This window comes from Leishmania panamensis (assembly GCF_000755165.1).
Source record: "Leishmania panamensis strain MHOM/PA/94/PSC-1 chromosome 20 sequence".
Taxonomy (NCBI): Eukaryota; Euglenozoa; class Kinetoplastea; order Trypanosomatida; family Trypanosomatidae; genus Leishmania; species Leishmania panamensis.
The window spans coordinates 1,980,638-1,991,943 of record NC_025866.1 but is presented as its reverse complement, the minus strand read 5'-3'; the positions used below and the strand labels follow the sequence as shown (position 1 = coordinate 1,991,943).

General features: G+C 51.3%; 1 annotated feature.

Annotated features, from left to right (window-relative positions):
• Nucleotides 1-6,670: 6,670 nt before the first annotated feature.
• Nucleotides 6,671-7,909: a repeat region.
• Nucleotides 7,910-11,306: the final 3,397 nt, after the last annotated feature.

Genomic DNA, 11,306 nt, shown 5'->3' with positions numbered 1-11,306 from the left:
GACATGCAGACAGAGAGAAGCTAATTTGTATTTGTTGTCTTTCCTTTTCTAGAAGCGGACACACACAAAAAAAAAAAACAGAAAAAAAAAGAAAATTACTCAACAAGGAGGAGACAGACAGACAGACGGAAGAAAACAAAGCACACTCATATCCACTCCTCCACACACACGCACACACATACCCACACGCACGCACGCACAGGTGTATCAGAATAAGACAAAGTGTAGTGCAAGCAAACTCGAAAAAAAAAGGTAAGACAATACACACCTAGCGAGACACAAAGACCAGAGAGAGAGAGAGGGAGGGAAATATGGAGAGAGAGCAGAAGATAGAAGTGAATTTGATTATTGGTAGAAGGCGGAAAAGGGGGAGAGTGAGTGTGTTAGAGAGGAGAGCAAACAATCATGTCATAGGGACAACTGGAGAGTGAGAAAGAAGGAAAGAAACGTACAGACGCACACACCCACACACACACGCACAGCACCAACGACTTTGAATATCGCAAGCTGATTTTGTTTAAGTACTCTTTTTATTTTTTTCTTCAGTGTGTGTGCGTTCAAAGTCTATTTCGTGATTTGCTTTCGGTCGGGTGTCTTCTGCAGCGCCTTTTGGTTAAAACCTCCGCTCTTTCTTCACGTTCTCTTCGCTTATTCCGCAAGTGTGCGGAGTTCCGTTTATTACTTCGCCTGCACGTTATCACTCCTGTATTGCGAGCGGCTTTCCACGTCTTTTCAGTTATTCTGTGTGTCTGATCTCGCAATGAAGATGCGTTTGACGAGTCTGTCCCTCTTCAGCTACTTCCCACACTACAGGAAGAGACACACGGACAGAGAGACCCTTGATAGTTTCGTGTGGTGCTTTTCTCTCTCTATTTTTTTTTTTCGCTTTGCCGTTGATGCTGTTGTCACTGTTGGTAGGCCACCTAACTGCTGATGAGACACCGTCGGGGGTTGGTTACCGTGTTTGCCGTTCGCGTATGTGCGTGTGTAGAGGTGGGTGTACTAAGAGTGGTGATGGGGGTGGGGAAAAGAGAGCAACAATGGTATGGAGGAGGGCGACGACGAGGGTGCTTGGATAGAGGAGGGGGGGGGGGAGAGGCGGGGATGAGCTATTACAAACGCGCAACCGAGAAGAAGAGGAGATGGAGTGGTGTAACTCCGTGAACCCTTTCGTTGTTTTGCTTATAATATTCTTGGTTCTTTTCCCTTTAAAGTCAACTCTTATGGAAGCTAAGTTTTGTGTTCTTTGGGAGAGAAGGCTGCCTAGCTTTCGCTCCTTCGGAAGGGATTCGATTGCGTGTGGTTGATAATGTTGTGTTGGTGGGCTGCGGGTGTGTATAGTGGTCAAAGTGGTGAAAGGAGGAGAGAGCAGACGGGAGAGTTGATCAGCAGATGGGTGTGATGGGAGTGAGGGTTGAAGAGTTGTGGTAACGGTGGGGAAGGGCAAAGAAGATGGGAAGAGAAGAGCAATCCCATCATCCTTGTCGCCATTAGGAAGGGAAGATGGAGCGGGCGTTCTTCTTTTTTTGTGTGTGCGTGTGTGCCTCTGGCATCGCGTGACATGCACTACTGCTCTTCTTCAACCGCCCCCAGGACTCCCTCCTTCCAAACTCCACCTCATGTCTTCACCGTTCTGGAGGACCCTTGCGAGAGTTTTTGCCTGCTTCTTCAAACGTTTTTTTTTTTTTCGCCCATTGTTGCTTGTGTTATTCCGTTGGGGAACGACAGGATGCGAAGATAACCAGCGAGAAAAGGGGGAGGACCAAGAAAAAGTGCCGCAAAGTTTTCGACCGAATGGGACAAGTGCCCCCTTTTTCCCTCATGCTCTCTTCTTACGGTCCATGTGCTCCTCTCTCCTTTTCTTCGTCCGGGCTTTTTCTCCTTCCAGAGAGATGGGAAAGGTAGCATGGGGGGCGTACGTTCTCGCCTAACAGGACTTATCCCTTTGTGGAGCTAACATGCACGCAGAGACAATAACAACAACGAGAAAAAAGTAACAAGAGCACCTTCTTTGCGTGTGCGCTTTGACGAGACCTAACAGCTGAGTTGGAAATTCTTTTTTTTTGTGTGTTGTTTTTTGTACCCTTTCGATGGCCATGGCTTCATGTGCCGGCTTTCGTGGCTTCGAGTGTTGCTGGTGGTCAGTGTTGAAGGCTTTTCCTTTCTTGGTGGTGGGGATGGAGGCAGATACGACCCCCAAACAGGAAAAACAATACAGCGACACACAACTGTATCTTTGTTCGTGGGGGGAGGCGGGGAGAGACGGAGGACGCGAGGGCGTCTGAACTTCGCTCCGAGCATCACAACCTCGATTCCTTTTGGGGCGAGGAAAAACAAAAGCTGACGAAAAAAAAATAATTTTACTTTGTGTTAGAAATTTGATCGTACGTGCATGATAGTATGCGTGTCTGTCTGTCTCTGTGCTGCCCTTCTCACCTGAGAGGGGTTACTGCAGAGCTACATGGAAGGGCTCAAGCACCTCTTTTTTTTTTCCTTTTCGGTATATCTTTATTCCACTGGTACGCGGCTATGTGCCGACCACGCGCCACTACCACTACCACAGACGTAGCCCGCCCTCTTCACTAATGCATCGACACACAACTGTCCATTTGGCCCATTGTTTCGATATTTGTCTGGAGATAGCATTGACGCCTAGAGAGTCGGGCAGTGCAACTGACACACTTCATGCGAGGAAGCTGAAACAGGACAGAGAAAGAGGGCGGGAGACCAGCAACATGAAAGGACTCATGCCCAGTCAAGTGGAATACCGAAGAACGGAAACAACGAGGTGGCCACGGTGTATTCATCAGAGGGAGCGTGTGTATGCGCCGTCAACGTCGTCCCGCGCGGGATGCTTAGGTGTCTTGAAACCTTAGCGGCGTTGAGTCCCACGTCAAACCACTATTACATACCCACACGACCTTCTCTCTCCCCTCTCCCTTTAGCGAAAGCACCGAACAAAGCAACACCACACACATATGCGTATACGTGGGGACTAACGAAGCGAAGAAGCGCATGTGACGTGCACACTAGCGAAGATAACCGAAAGTAACATCGAGGAGAATAAACGAGACGCGGAGGAGGAGGAGGAGGAGGGAGGAAACAAGGAAAAGGAAGTTGAACAGGAATGAGAAACACAGAAGGGAAAGGGAGAAATTCTCATCGGCATTGCGCACGGCGCGAATCCCTCTTTTCTTGAGTGGGCAGTGGGTGGGTGGGTTACAGGCAGTGAGCATGTAGACACGGACGCACAAAAAGAGGAAGGCGAGAAGAGACGTACCACAGCCTGTACAACTTCTATCCAGATCCATCGTGTTCTGTGTGTACTCTTGGTCTCTTTTGCTTCGTACCGCTTCTTGTCCAACTTACCGCCTCGTGAAGTGGGTGTGTCTGTGAGCTTCTACTCTCTTTGTACGCTAAGTGAGAGCACAGGGAAAGAGAAGCACACACACATACACACTTCCACAAGAGAAGAGGGAGTGGGGGTTGAGAGAGAGAGGAAAAAAAGGGAGAGGGTGATAGAGATGGTCAACAAGACCCACTGCCCCTCAACGACACGCGTCAAGAGAGAGTGTGTGTGTGTGCGTGTCGCGCGAGAGTAGAGGGGGACTAACATCCAAGATAGCACACAAACGCGCTACGACTCACATGAATCACGCAATCCTGAAAAAGAGAGTAGTCGAAAAAAAAAGAAAAAATCGTGTGACACTCGCGTCTTTCTATGGGAAGAAGAAGAGTGGAAAGGGCGGTGGCGGTGACGACGGAAGTGGTGAGGAGCACCAGAGCAACTGCTCTCCAAAAAGAGCGAGAGGAGGAAGAGAGACAAAGAACAAGAAGGGGGGACAGTGGGGAGGTACAGAGAAACACACACACACACACGTGGTGTGCTGTCCCCGATGATGATTCCATCTCCTTTTTTCCTTTGTTGTTGTTAGTGATCCCTTCCCACGCATACCCACACACGCAGAGAGCCTTGTGCGGGCTGTAGAGAAGAGGAGAAAGGCATACCACACTGAAAAGGAGCGGCTGACACTCAAGAGAGCGAAAACAGGCAAACCAACAGTTAAAGACAGGTACGATGTACAGATTGCCGCGACAACACGCTCCTCCCTTATAAATATACATCGATACGCATTCAAAGTCGGATCTACGCACTGACGAAACGGAAAAAAAAACAAAAAACGTCACGATCGATGGGCTTCTCTGCAGACATAAGTGCGCAGAGGATATAGAAGAGAGGCACGGCGTGGGTGGAGGGGGAGGGAGCGGTGGTGCCTGGACATTGGCGATGAATAGGGGAATGATGAGAAAAGCAGAAGCAAAAGGACGAAAACACGAGTAACAACAGAGCCTGGAATGTGCCGTAGTAGTGAAGCTGGCGAAAAATACACACACACACACACCGACAAAAGATATCAGCAAACACCGGCAACAAGGGAGCAACTGCCAAAACGGCAGCATTGACGTACTATGTCGGTATCGCCAGGTCTTGTCTCTGGGGAGTCGCATGTTGTGTACGTCTTCTCTGATTAGGAAGTGTTCGTGAAAGCTGAACACAAACTCACATAAACCAGGGGAACCAAATGAGAGTCCAAAAAATGAGATGGTGATGCGATCGATGAGAGAGGGGGGGGGGGAAAGGGGAGTAAGGAGGATCCATGACATGCCGTAGGCACTGGGGGGTTGGGGGGGGGGGGAGGGATGCGGAAGAAAGGGGGAAAACGCCAGAAAGAGAAAAAGGCACGACACCGTAGGGATTAGAGCCTAACAGGGAAAAAAAATTAGGTGTGAGATAAGAGCATTGCATACAAAAGAGCGCAGGGAAATGGGTATCCGCAGAGGACGTTTAAAGGGGTAAAAACATGCGAGGTGGTTGGAAGAGAAGTCGAAGGAAAAGGAAAGGAAACACAGGAGATGTGGCGCACGTGTGTGTGGTGGGGGGGGGGGGGGGGGGAGAGAGGACGACCAAAGCTGCGCACGACTACACACTTCTTTTGTGCGACCCTGAGTTAAACTTCGCATACCTTGGGAGGATTGTAAGGTGAGGTTCTGATGCTCGTGTAAGTCCGCCACTGACATATAAACACCAGATAAGGGCCCTTCAACTCAGATACAGATATATCCATACGGATCGACATTGTAAGTACAGGGGGTGGGGTGGGGTGGGGGGGGTCACTTAAGCTGCTGTAACGCATATTAGCAACCCTTATTTCTCCCTTTTTCTTCTTCAGGCTTCCCCCTCTTTTTAAGTCGTATAGCCTCTTCAGAGAGAGAGAGAGAGCGAGTTGTATGTGGTTTGTAATGCGAAAAGCACAGACTTCTGGTAGTACGTACATATCTCCGATCAAATACAAGGACAGGCACAGGTGAACTTCACCGAAAAGAAAACACAACGAGGGTGGCAGTGACGATCTGAGAGGGTACCTGTGAGCGACTGCTTGGCTGGCTAGAGGTCTTCGGCTTAGATCGTAATTTCTGCCATTACCTACACCGCAACCCAAGTGCCTTTCCCGCCCTCACACAAATGCACGCCAGCCCATGCATAGCACGGAGGTAGTTGAGCAAGAAGAGAGAAGGAAGAAAGCTAAGCGAAATGGTGGAAACGGCGGAGGGCGCGGGGGGGCTCGAGTACACACGCACAACCAAATGAACAGAACAGAGATTTAAAAGACCAGAATGAAAGGGAAAAAGCAGAGAAAAGAAAAGAGATGACTACACGACGAAGGAAGGGAGATATCGAGAGAGAGGGGGGGGGCTGGAAAGAAGAAGTACTCGAAAGTAGAACGGGAGAAAAAGGGATAGAGTGCTGGAAGACCCGAGGGAGAGGATAGAGAGGAGAAGCGTGAATCACGTCATGTCACTCACAAAGATACAGACGTACACAAAGGGAAAAAAAGAAGCTGTCGAGGGCGTGAAAGAGAGGAAGACAGAGAGAAAGTTGGCAAGAGGCCAACAAGAAGACGTACAAGGGAAAGCAGCGCAAAAAAAAAAAGAGAGCACAGAGCAATCCCGAGTTGGTGTGCGTGTGTGTGTCTGTGTGTCTGTAAGCTGATAAGCATTTCTCTTGGCATGTTGGCGATGATATGGAGGCGTAAAGCGTCCCACCCAAGGTGCCGAGGAAACGAGCAGGTGGAGGAGGGGATACAACAACAGTGAGGAGGCGCACCGCTGTGCTTGAAAACATTACGATGAAGAAAGGCAACCACAATCACACGACAGTTTTCGTTTTCTCTTTTTCTTAGCCATTTCCTCGCATTGCGTGTAATTTTTTTTTTACTTTCCCCCCATTTGTGGCATGAATACCTCGTCCTTTGCTTGACTTCATCGCACTTCTCCTTCGGGCATGAAAAACGAAAAAACGAAAGTGCTCACCGGTACACACACACACACGCGGGGGGGGGGGGGGTACAAAAGGCAAGATAAACACGAATTGGAAAAAACAACCACAACCACAACCAAAGAAAAGACATCTCCGAAGAGGGAGAGGCAGAAGAAACAGGAGGTTTGTTCACAACTGTCACTGTTGTGTTGTTCACCAAAGCTAAAAAGGCTCCAGCGAAGAGGGAAAAGACGAAAGAGACGTGACAAGTAGGTGGTGGACCGAAGAGAAAGACCAGTAGGGCAGCACAGCTCTTACAAAGAGAGAATACGTAATCGAACAATTTTCAACGTGTCCGTTCTACCACGCACAAAGTCAGCAAACACACGCCTGCACAACCACAGCTCACCCATACCTCCGTGGTGTACCACGGCTAAAGCCTCGGCGTCCAGGACGAGCCGTCAGCCGTGGAATGGGGCCATGGGGCTGGCGACACGTCCTCGCCTTCCACGGACACGCGCAGCGCCAGACGGGCCAGGGTGGGCCACACGCCTCAACCCACGCCAGCCGCGACCCGCGTGCTGCTCGACGGTGGAGGCCAGGGCCCTCTCCGGGACCCGGCGCTCTGCTTGTGCGCCACACTCCCCCCTCTGTCGCTTCAAGCCGCGGCATCCCGTAATGTGGCGTGGGGGCTCTCCACATGGGAGTCTGCAGGGCCGATGGTGCGATTCGGGGTGCCCTCGCCATGCTTCCAGCATCCACGCCTCCCCAGCCCACCCGGTCGGATGGAGGGGATGCCGCATCTTTCGCACATCCACACACACCGGGGTTGATTGGTGTGGGTCTCCTCGCGTCCTGCTTGGATGCGCTACACTGTACCGGCTATCTCTGACAGCGCGTGCGTCCAGTGCGCGCATTTTTGCCCCCTCAGGCTTTTTCAGGACGACGTTGCTATCGGGGAGGGGGGCGTGTCTGGATGGCTTGCCCGCATGTGCCGCGACAGACGGGACGCTGCCACGAGTCTGCGGCGCAAGCGACATTTCGCCCCGCCCCCCTGGATCCGCGCCGCCGTTGACAGGAGCGGGCGTGCCAAGCAGAGCGGGTCCGCAGATAGGCATGTGGCTGCGCACATAGAGCTCGTGGCTTGTCCTTCTGAAGGGGCGCCGGGGGGGGCAGCGGCAGACGACCGACGAGGTAAGCCGACGCAGCGTGAGTGAGATGCGCGTAGTCAGCTCATTGAGTGCAGCGCGCTGCGAGCCTCCAGCGACCAGGGAGTCTCGCGCAGCACACCGGGCCCAGCGCCGGGTAGGACGCCCTCACACCAAACGCAGGCGGGTGTGGGCGCACCACCCGCACTCCATGTCGTCGCCGCCAGTCACCCGCCTCTGCAGAAATCCCAAGCACAGCCGAGTGCTCGTGCGGGGCGTGGTGAGAGAGTCCTTTCCTGTCGTCGCGCAAGCTCAGTATTCTTGCTCTCTGGTGTGGGACAGCTGCCCCTAAGGCACCTCTGCCGCAGCGCGGCGCACTGCGTATCGCGGTTCCGGGGAACGTCGGCCTGGCGTCTGAGACGGGCGACCAGGTCTGCAACCCCAAGAAAGCAAAAGAGACAACATTCCGACTCCTCCTTTCACATACCGTAAATCAGCTGTAGAGAACGATGGAGGGAGTGACGGAGGTGGTAGTGAAAAGGGTGGGTAGCGTGAAAGGAGCACACGTGAGTCACGGGCTAAATAAGGGGAGAGAGGGAGGGTGGAAGGCACTGTCCTTGCAGACGACTGCGAAAGGAAGAAGTTCATTTTTGGGAGGAGGGGGATAGCGTTAAAAGGATACGCGTGAGCCAAAAAAAAAAATCACTCGACACCCGCCCACACCAAGAGAAAGAGAGGAGGCAGAAAACAACGGTGAGCATGAAGATGCGTAGTGGAGCACACCATATCCACACAAAGCAATCAGGCACGGACGACAGTCACTTTGCAAGCGTACCCTGCACGAAGACAAGAAGGAATAAGGTGAGGGGGAAAAGAGAGGCTGAGGTTTGCGCGACAGTGAGGGGGAGGGGCACGAAACCCAGGGAATGAATAAGAGACGAAACAGTGAAGAGGCGGTTACAATAGAAAGGCAACGATCAAAGAGGTGACGAGGGGTTAGGGAAAAACGAATAGTGAAACACACTGAAAGATCCGATGAGTGTCAGAGGAAAAAAAAGAACGTTGTCAATGGGAAGGGACTGGTTAGGGCAGAGGAAGAGAGTAGAGAAGGTACTCGCCGAGGAGGTTTGAGGGTGTGGTGGTGGGGGTAAAAGTAGGTGTGTGTATGTGTATAGGGGGAAGGGTGAGGGTTGGGAGGGGGCGGGCGTATTGCAGGAGGAGTGGTGGTAGTGGAAGGCGAAACAAGCCCCCTCACTCGAAAAGGACATACACAAACAAGAAGAGCAGAAATCCTGCACATACGTAAGGGTCTATCAACCTAACCCCTCCGCACGCCTGTACTGGCGCGCTGTGTCGACCGCCAGTGGGGTGGGGAAGGGAAGAGGGGAGCGCAGTAGTTCGTGTGAGAGAGCGGGGATGGAGAAGAGGCACCAGTTGCCGTTGGTGCTCACATACCTCTCTTTACTTGTGTGTACCTTGATGGGTTCTTCGTTAGTCTTTACGCGCGCTCTCTCTCCCTCAGTCTCTTCCCCCTTTTTAAAAAATAGTTTCGCTTGTCATCATCTGATTCGCGTTGACTTCTGCTTTGCAGTGGTGGCCAAAAATCGGAAATGGGGTCAACAAGGAGAAAGGGGACTACAAAGCAAAAGTAAACCACAACGGTAAGGCGAAAGAGACTGAGAGAACAAGAGACGAAGGGCGAGGGAGATAAGGAAGGTAAGTAGAATTGAACGTGATGATGCAGAGAAGAAAGAAGGAGCAACACCGAAGATGCGCGCACAGCTATGAGGTGAGAACAAAACAAAAACAACAAAGACAACTCACAAAGAAGAGGGAGGTAAGCTAGAAGAGAGAGAGTGTGTGTGTGCGGATGACACTTTTTGGGTAGGTCGTGAGAGCCGTTTCTCCCTTGCCTGCTTTGCGTTATCCACTAGTCACCATCAAGCGCTTACCTACTGCGCCACAGTTGTACAACAGGAAGATTAAGACACAGAAAGCGAGCATATCTGAGAAAAAAACTTAATAGCATTGTGCACATTTGGGGGGGAGGGAGGAAGAATTGCGGAGACACTTATGGGCGTGAAGAAGAAACGAAAAACGTAAACCTCGTCATCTCCGTCATTTTCTTGTTCTCTCTCGTACACTCGTGCGTCAGCAACCATAGCAAACGCGAAGCATGCTCAGCTCCCCGTTCCCCTTTACTGGCGACAAGCCCATCGATGTACTCTTGTTTTTTTTTCGTTTTGCTTCGTCGGTGTCTTGTGCCCTTCCTTTATCTCGGTCTCGGTTTCTTGTCTCACCACTTTTGATTGGAAAGTACGCAGGAGCGTACGCACGATCAATCACTCCCGTCTCCGTCTAAAAGTCTCCCTCTCTCTCTTTCATGCACGGTCGCACAGACATATCGGCACCATCGACGAGAGCGGAGGCGTAAGAGGAGTTAGTGCAAGAGTGAGTGGTGAGGAGGCCACAAACGCACCCCCACAGAGCTGTGAAAAGAAGAGGGTTGAAGAAGAGATGTCCATGCGGCAGGAATAACCCCACTCACCGATCTACCTGCCATACACACATGCGAGAAGGAATACAGAAAGGAGCGGGGGAGAGAGAAGGGTAAACATCTTCGGCAAACGCAACCGAGAGAGAGAGGGGGAGGGGAAAAATACAGTAAACGAAGAAATAAGACTGGAGAGAAGCGCAAGAACAACACGCATCCGCCGGAGGGGGGGGAGAGAGAAAGAGCGAGGGCAAAACGAGAGAGAAGTGAAGTGAGGAGCGAACACGAAAACAAAAAAAGCACAAGACATATCGAAACAAACCACACACACACACACGAGAAAGCGCGCGCATAAAGGCCAGCCGACCAACAAGCGGAAAGAAGAACAGAGAGGGAAAAGGGGGGAGGTGAGGCGCTGGGAAGAAAAAAGGAGTAGCGTGGAAAGAAGAGGGTGAGGAGGGAGAGAGGTGAGGAGAAGAAGAAACAAGGAAAGGAAACGCGGTCAACACACACACACACACACACACGCACACACACACACGGATCCCCGTAAAAACAAAAAAATGCACAAGCAACAAGATAGACCAAGACAAGAAGTCGGACGGGCGGACAGGCGGGTAGGGGGATGACGAGGGATGAAGCTACCAAGAGAGGAGAGGTGAGGGAAACAGCCACAAAACAAAAATCTCCTGGCACCCAGGAGCACATCCAGAAACGCGCCTATAGGCCAAAGAAACGGCAGAGCAAGAGGATGACAGAAAAGCACACACCCACCCACCCACACACACAGACAGAGAAAAAAAAAGTAAGACACAAACACCCAAAGGCAGAGGAGAAATACGCCAATCAAAAGAGCGGAACGCGCAGACAGGCGAGCGCGCGCATGCCAAGAGGAGTCGAAGAAGAAGAGAAAAAGGAGGAAGGGGGGAGGGAGGGGAGGGGCTGAGGAAGTAGACGGAGAAAAGAAAAGTGGCAAACACATTTTTACAGAAACAAGCGGTTGCATGTGCGGAGAAACAAACAAAAAGAAACGATACACACGCATGGCGAAAAGGGAGAGAAAGAAGCCCCGGAAGCACTGATGGACTCACTCATCAAGTGAAGAGAAGGTACACCCACACAATGGAGAGGGGAGGGTGAGGAGGAGGGCTGAAGAGTAGGAAACAAGAAGAAAGAAAGGCGGAAAAAGCAACAAGAAACACATAAACTGAAGACACACACACACAAACACACACACACGACCACAGAAAGAAAAAGAGCAATCAAAAAGATTACAGAGAAAGCAATGCAAACAAGCACACAAAACATACAAACACACTCACAGACACACAAGTGAATCACAGAA